Genomic DNA, 6,768 nt, shown 5'->3' with positions numbered 1-6,768 from the left:
CCTGTCAGAGCCCAGCCAGGCCCGGGAGTGTACTGAATCCACCCCTGAGCCCCCTACCACCTCCCCAACAGTCCCCAGCCTTAAGGTCCTTGGGATTCCCTTGTCATCCTTCCTCCACCCCCTCCTCCACGGATGTTTTTGCTGCTGTCCCACCTTGGCTGAGTCCTCTCCTCTCATTTGCTCCCTCTTTATTCTCCTGGTCCCCTTGTTCCAGCCCTTAAATTGGATCCTTTTCTTTCTCTCTGTCTCCAAACATCCTCTTTGGGACACCTCAGACCCTATCCAACCAGTTACACCCTCTGTTCAGATCTGGCCTCTGGGGTGGGGGACTGGCCCTTGCTGAAGTCTCTTTTCAGGGTCTGGATAGGGGTGGGAGGGTAGAGTCTCCTCAGACCACCCCTGTGTTTCTTCCCTAGGGCTCTCTCTGTGTCAGGCAGAACTCAGGACAACAGACCCCACCCCCATATCCCCTGCATACTGCCTGGTTACCTGATGATTGCCTTCCACCTCCCTGCACTCCCTCACGCCCAACACATTTCCTAAGAGATCCTTATCTCCTGCCTAAGAGCCCCCCAACACCCCCTCAAGCCTCCCCCCATCCTCCTCAACTCCCCTCCACTCCCACTCCATCCCCAGCAGGCTGAGCTCTTCTCTTGGGGACCAGCAGCATGGCTGAGGGCACCAACAGCTTGGAGTCTGAAAACTACAATGCTGAAGACATGGATGAGGAGAGAGACAAAGCCAGGAAGAGATGGTGGAAGGGAACGACTCTGAAGAATTTGGCACTTTTGGAGGCTACAGCAGCTTCACCAGCTTTGACATGCACCTCCTGCAAGCCTTTGGTACCTTGGGCCCAGGCCTTCACCTTTTAGTGATGAGACCCATGTCTTGGCCACCTGGTACCTCTGGGTCTCCTTTCCTGTGAAGCCTGGCCTGTCAAGTAATAGGAGGGTACAGTGGGTGGAGCAGGGTCCAGCTTCACTGCACCTTACCTGTCCTGTGCAGAAGAAGGTGGTGGGGCGGGTCTGGGGGCCTGGTTAGAGAGGGGATATGTAGGGAGCGGAGCGGGGCTGGCCAGCAAAGGAGGTGCCTGATGAGGCAGTGTACACTATTGTCTGTCCTCTGCTCTGACCTCCCCTTCTCTCTGGCCTGATAGAGTGAGCCCTGGAAACTGGAAACCCCTATGCTGGCACAGGTGCTGATGGAGGCCTTGCAGCTGGATCCAGAAACTCTTGCCCACGAGGCGGCTTCCCATGCTTCTAACATGGCCCACTCTGCTGCCTCCAACCGGGCTACTCGGGCTGTGGCCGCCACTGCACGGGCCATCTTCATCAGGTGATTATGGAGCGGGCCCCCGACCAGGCCTCAGGAGAACAGAGCCAGCCACTGCTGCCCACTACCTCTGCTGCTGCCCCAGCTCAGGGAGACCCTCCTGAGTCGGCCCTTGTTTCTCCACACACCTCCTAGGTGGTAGTTAAAAGTTAAGCAGTAACCCTCCAAGCTCCAGCAGCCTCCACACAGGCCCAGCCAGCACCCCAGGCGCATGGGGGCTGCGGGTGAGGGCCCTAGCACCACCTGTGCTTTCTTTCTGGGTCTGAGTCCCCGGGAGCTGGATGTCACCAGGCCCCTGGCAGCTCTCCGTGGTCAGAACAACATCTTTTATTTCACCCAGCCTTCAGGTGTCAATGGCATGGCCTTTGCCCGTCCCAAGAGGCCTGCCCCTGCCCAAGTGGCTGCTGCCAAGTGAGGGCACAGTACTGTCCCCACGGTGCCCCAGCCACCACTGCCAGGGAAAGGGCAGAACCCCAGGCCAAGACCACCACGTTTGGGAAGGCTCTGGCCAAGATCCATTGGGTGGAGCCTCAGAATGTTGTGGCAACAGCTGCTGTCAAAGCCAAGATGGCCACCTGCAGCACCCCTGAGCCTAAGGTTGCAACTGCTACTGAGCATGCTGAGCCCTGGGCCAGGACGGGAGGCAAGACGACAAAGAAGGTGAGTACCTCTCTCCTCTCAGTGTCCACGACCTGCTCCCTCCTCACTCCTTCTCTGGGGCCCCTCCCTGCCGCCTTCCTGCTTGCCTACCTGTCTCTCTCCTCTCTTCCCCACTGCTCCTCTTTCCTGCCCACCTCATCCCAACCTTTCCTGGCCATGATCCTTGACCCCTTGTCCCTGTTGTTTCCCCAAGGATTACTTCCCAGCCTCTGCTTACTCAAGGTATTCCTGAGCCTCAGGTCTCATGGGAGAAAACTGGTTCCTTTCCTGCTCCCTCATGCTCGGCCCATGTCATCCGCTCTTCTTGCTACTCTTCCTTTGGGGACCTGCTACTCTGGTGAAGATGCGTGCAGGGTGCTTTTGCACAGTGAACCCAGCATCCCTGAGGCTATACTCCCCCCACCCTCCCTCTGCAGTCCAAGAACCTTTGTGATGAATACAACAGCCGTGAGAATGAGAGAGAGCTGCCTGAGGTTCCACCAGCCTGGAGAGCCTCCCAGCAGTCCCTACTGGTGGCTGGGGGTCAGGTGGCCTCGCGACCTCCAGTGGCCCCTCGGTCCCAAGGCATGTGCTGTGCCTCCCACCCAGCAACGTGACCCTTCTGCAGGAGAGGGTAAGAAGCCCGACCTTCCCAACCTTACTACCTCTTGCCCTCTCCTCTCCTCTCTTGGGGGTCACCGGCCTCGTTTCCCCCCGGTGCTCCTCCTCCTCCAGGCAAATAAGTTGGTGAAGTACCTGATGATTAAGGACTACAAGAAGATCCTCATCAAGTGCTCAGGTGGGCACCCTGTGCCCCCTCCCCTATTGTTGTTCTGTGGCGCCCCATTAGACGCCTCATCCCAGCCCCACCAGGCCGGGGCCCAGGGCTCCACGTTTGTCAGTACATCTCCTCGCTTCCTTCAGCCAGCTGGTCAGGGCTGCGGCTCTGTGGCTCCTGCTCAGCCCAGGTGCTCGCAACACCTTTCCCTCCTTCCCAGACATGCTGAGGGACGTCATCAGAAAATACACTGAGCGTTTCCCTGAAATCGTTGAGCGAGCGATGTACACTCTGGAGAAGGTGGGTGCTGGAATGTGGGGTGTGTGTATGTGTGGGGATGGGGGCGGGGGGCATCGCCATGCACATTAAGGACAGCAGGGGTGCCGCACACTCCCCTATCTTCTCCCCTATGACATTGGATTCCCTGCGGAGGGAAAGTCCGGACTGGGACCTGGTGGGGCCGACAACTAGGGCCGACGGTAGGGCAATGCTGATTGCTGAGGAGCTATGGCATCTTCTCCCACACATAGAAGTTTGGGACCCATCTGAAGGAGATTAACAAGGAGGAGCATCTGCATGTTCTTGTCTGCAGGCAGGATTCCTCGGCGCACTTTCTGGGAAAGCAAGGAAGGGCAGGAAGCTTGTGTCCTAGATTCTGCTGTGCCCCTTTCCTGCCCAGCCTCTACACACCCTCAGAGAAAGGGGAAATGGGAGTCCATATGGCACAATTCCCACAACAGCTAATACCTGGTGCCAGCTCCGAGGAGAAGTCCCGGGGAAGCTGTGCACGCAGGGGGGCTTCTCATACCCACCACAGGAGACTCAGGATGTTCCCTCTGCCAAGCATTTGTTGCTAGCCCAGCCCCATTCTAAGCAGTGCCCTGGGATGGGGTGCAGTGGGGGTGCACCTGAATGGGGGTGGGTGGCTGAAATGACTTCCTTGGGCAGAGTGATGACTGGCATGAAGCAGTCATGGAATCCCAGCATCCTGGGATAGGCTGGTTAGGCAAGCTAGCTGCCATTGCTTGGGCCAACGGCTGCTGCAAAGGATCTACCTTTAGAACCAAGGACACTCCTAGGCTGAGTCTCTTGGTGATTCTGGGAGTCATCTTCATGAACGGCAACCGTGTCAGGGAGGGTGAGTGACTGGACCTGCAGCTGGGGGCTGGGGGAGTTCATGCACGGGGGAGGGGGTCGCGGTGGCCTTCCATATCAACTTCCTGAACTAATTCCTGGCGCCTTGGCTCCACTCACATCTGTCCTCTGGGATAATCTCTGCAAGATGGGACTGCAGCCTGGGTATGATTGCTAGGCCTCACGCTCTTGCCCCTTGGTGTCATCCTTGGTCCAAAGAGGCCCCAGGCCCCTCTGGGGACAGAACCTGTGGCTTTCCTGTGTACAAATAGCCCACATGAGGGTTCCCTGCACCTTCCTGTGCCTTCTGGGCAGGACACTTGGCCAAAACCGCGGGTGGGCCAAGGCCCTGGAATGAGGGCCTTCCTGGGTAGTAGCAAAAGATGACTGTGCTCTTGCGCAAAGGTACTTGAAATAGAAAAAGATCCCCAATAGCTGTCCGTCTGAGTACGAGTTCCTCTGGGGCCTGCGAGCCCACCACGAGACCAGCAAGATAAACGTCCTGAGATTCATTACCCAGGTAAAGGGGAAACTCTGCTAGGGCTGGGCTCTGGGGCAGACATTTCGCAGATCATCCCTTTCCCCCACCCTGTCACCGCTTGCTCACCATGCTGCTTTTTCCAGTGAGGATCCCAAGACTCAAGGAGGTCTCTGAGTCACTCAGCCCAGCAATCAGACTTTGGGCTAAATGTGTGTGAGGAATAGGGTGGAACACCAGTCCTGGTGGACACCCAGGAGGGTGTTGGTATCTGTGTCTGTGTGCTGATTGTGCTGACCGATGCACTAATGTCCCCCTGGAGGGCATCTGGCAGACAGCAGGTGCTCTGCAAACCATGGAGGTGGCCCCTAGCTAGGATGTTTGTTCTCCTTCCTGGCAGTATCAGAATCGAGACCCCAGGAGTGGAAAGAGCATTTCCTGGAGGCCATGGATGAATCTTTTTTTAAAAATTTATTTTACTGAATCACAATGTGGAAAGTTACAAAGTTCTAAGGCTTATGTCTCAGTTATACAATACTCAAACACCCATCCCTTCACCGGTACCCATATTCCACCACCAAAAACCCCAGTATACCTCCCAACCCTGGACCCCACCCCTGCCTACGTAACTGATAAATTTCACTTCATTTTCTCTTTACCTTGATTACATTCCATATTTCAACACAAAACTCACTATTGTTGTTGGAGTTTCCCCCAAAAAAGACAGCCCTACTGCCAAGAAAGCATTTGATAATTAGTTTTCCATTGCTGAGAATGAAGAGATATGAAGTCCTGCTGTTCCAAGTACATAACTCTTTTTTTCCCTCCTTCCTGTGCCAGCAAGTTCGTGCCTGCTTAATAGTCCTCATAATATGGCTGACACCACGCCGCCCAACAAGGGAAAAAAAAACGAGAAAGAAGAATATTTCCCGTTTTTGGCCGGCGTGGGGCTATGGCTTAGTCTAGTTGGCCTCTGGATCCTGGTCGATCAGCAGCAAAGCAGGCGCACAAAAGTGTGGCCACCTGAGTCGAATCTCGGTGGAGCGTGAGCTGGTATCGGCCCCGGCCCGAGACTGCCCAAGGGTCCCGCTGTTCCAAGTACATAATTTTTTTCCCCTTCCTGCACCAACAAGTTCGTGCCTGCTTAATAGGCCTCATAATATGGCAGACACCACACCGTGTTTCTCCCAGAAAAGGGAAAAGTATTGAGAAAGAAGGATATTTCCTCTCCTCAGTTGGCGTGGGGCTATGGCTTAGTTCACAGTCTAGAGAAATGGCTGCTACTTTGATTACCTTCAATATTTCAACAAAAAACTCACTATTATTGTTGGAGATTCCCCCCAAAGTCAGACCTGCTAAAAAGGAACCGTTTCACATTGCTGACAATTAAGAGATATTAATTGTTGCGGCCGCGCGGTTTTGGATTTCTGTATAAAGTCCAGGGAAAATTCTGCCAGAAATTGCATCACTGCAAGCTTTTACTTCCCTTTTGTGGTGCTCATAAGATGGAAAAGCCTGGAGAGAGAAACCCTTCCCCGCTGGCGCCGCATGGGTCAGTGGCTCAGTTCATAGTCTGGAGGCATTTCTGCAAGCTCTTCGTGTCCAAAGTAGTTCAGTTGGCCTCCAGGATCATGCTCATGCAGCAGCGGAAAGGCCCATGGATGAATCTTTTAAGACAATGGTTGTGGACATGGCCGAGGAGCTTGCCAGGTCCCAGATGAGGGTCCAAATGAATATCGGGGCAGAAGCGTTGGTCAGAAGGTTTAGCTGGGATGACATACAGGTTGAGCTCCTGACCGGGGATGGGCATTTTAGCGATGCCTGGGCCCGAATCCCCTTTGCCTTTTGGGCCAAATGCCGCCAGTACATTCTGAACAGCAGCAGTGCCAACCATACTAATAGGAGAGTTACCTGGAGAGCTGGGATCAGCAGTGGCACCAACATTGGGGCCAGCACCAGCACCCTAGATGGCCCTAGCACCAGCTCTACCATCCGCACCCGAAATGCCGGCAGAAACGACTCCAGTTTCTTCTCCTGGATCCAGTAGGATTTTTCAAGCCCTTAACAGGAGAACCCCAAAGGAGAGCCATGCAAGGCGGGGTGAGGGCGGGGACTGAGAAGTCAGGGGAAGACCTGCACTGGGTGGGGGAGCCGGGGCAGTGTGTACAGATGCAGGTGCTGCTGGTGGTGCAGGTGTTGGTGTTCTTGATGGTTTTCTTCCTGGGCTCCTGATTTCCTGGGACCACATGTTTCTGTTTGCACCTTTCTCTCCTGTCATAGGCACCATTGATGAACCACAGCACTCTTCCTGGCCTAGCCAGAGTGACTGCCTAGAGCCCCGAATGGAGCACTCTGGACCCCTTCTAACCTTCTACCTTTCAGAGACGGCTCTGCCGCCATGAAGCTG

General features: G+C 55.1%; 1 pseudogene; it reads left to right on the top strand.

Moving 5' to 3' along the window:
- Positions 1-668: 668 nt before the first annotated feature.
- Positions 669-6,408, top strand: LOC101538618 (melanoma-associated antigen D4-like; annotated as a pseudogene).
- The last annotated feature ends 360 nt before the right edge of the window (positions 6,409-6,768 follow it).

Source organism: Sorex araneus, chromosome X (genome assembly GCF_027595985.1).
Source record: "Sorex araneus isolate mSorAra2 chromosome X, mSorAra2.pri, whole genome shotgun sequence".
NCBI classification, from domain to species: Eukaryota; Metazoa; Chordata; class Mammalia; order Eulipotyphla; family Soricidae; genus Sorex; species Sorex araneus.
This window is presented reverse-complemented; position numbering and strand designations above follow the sequence as displayed.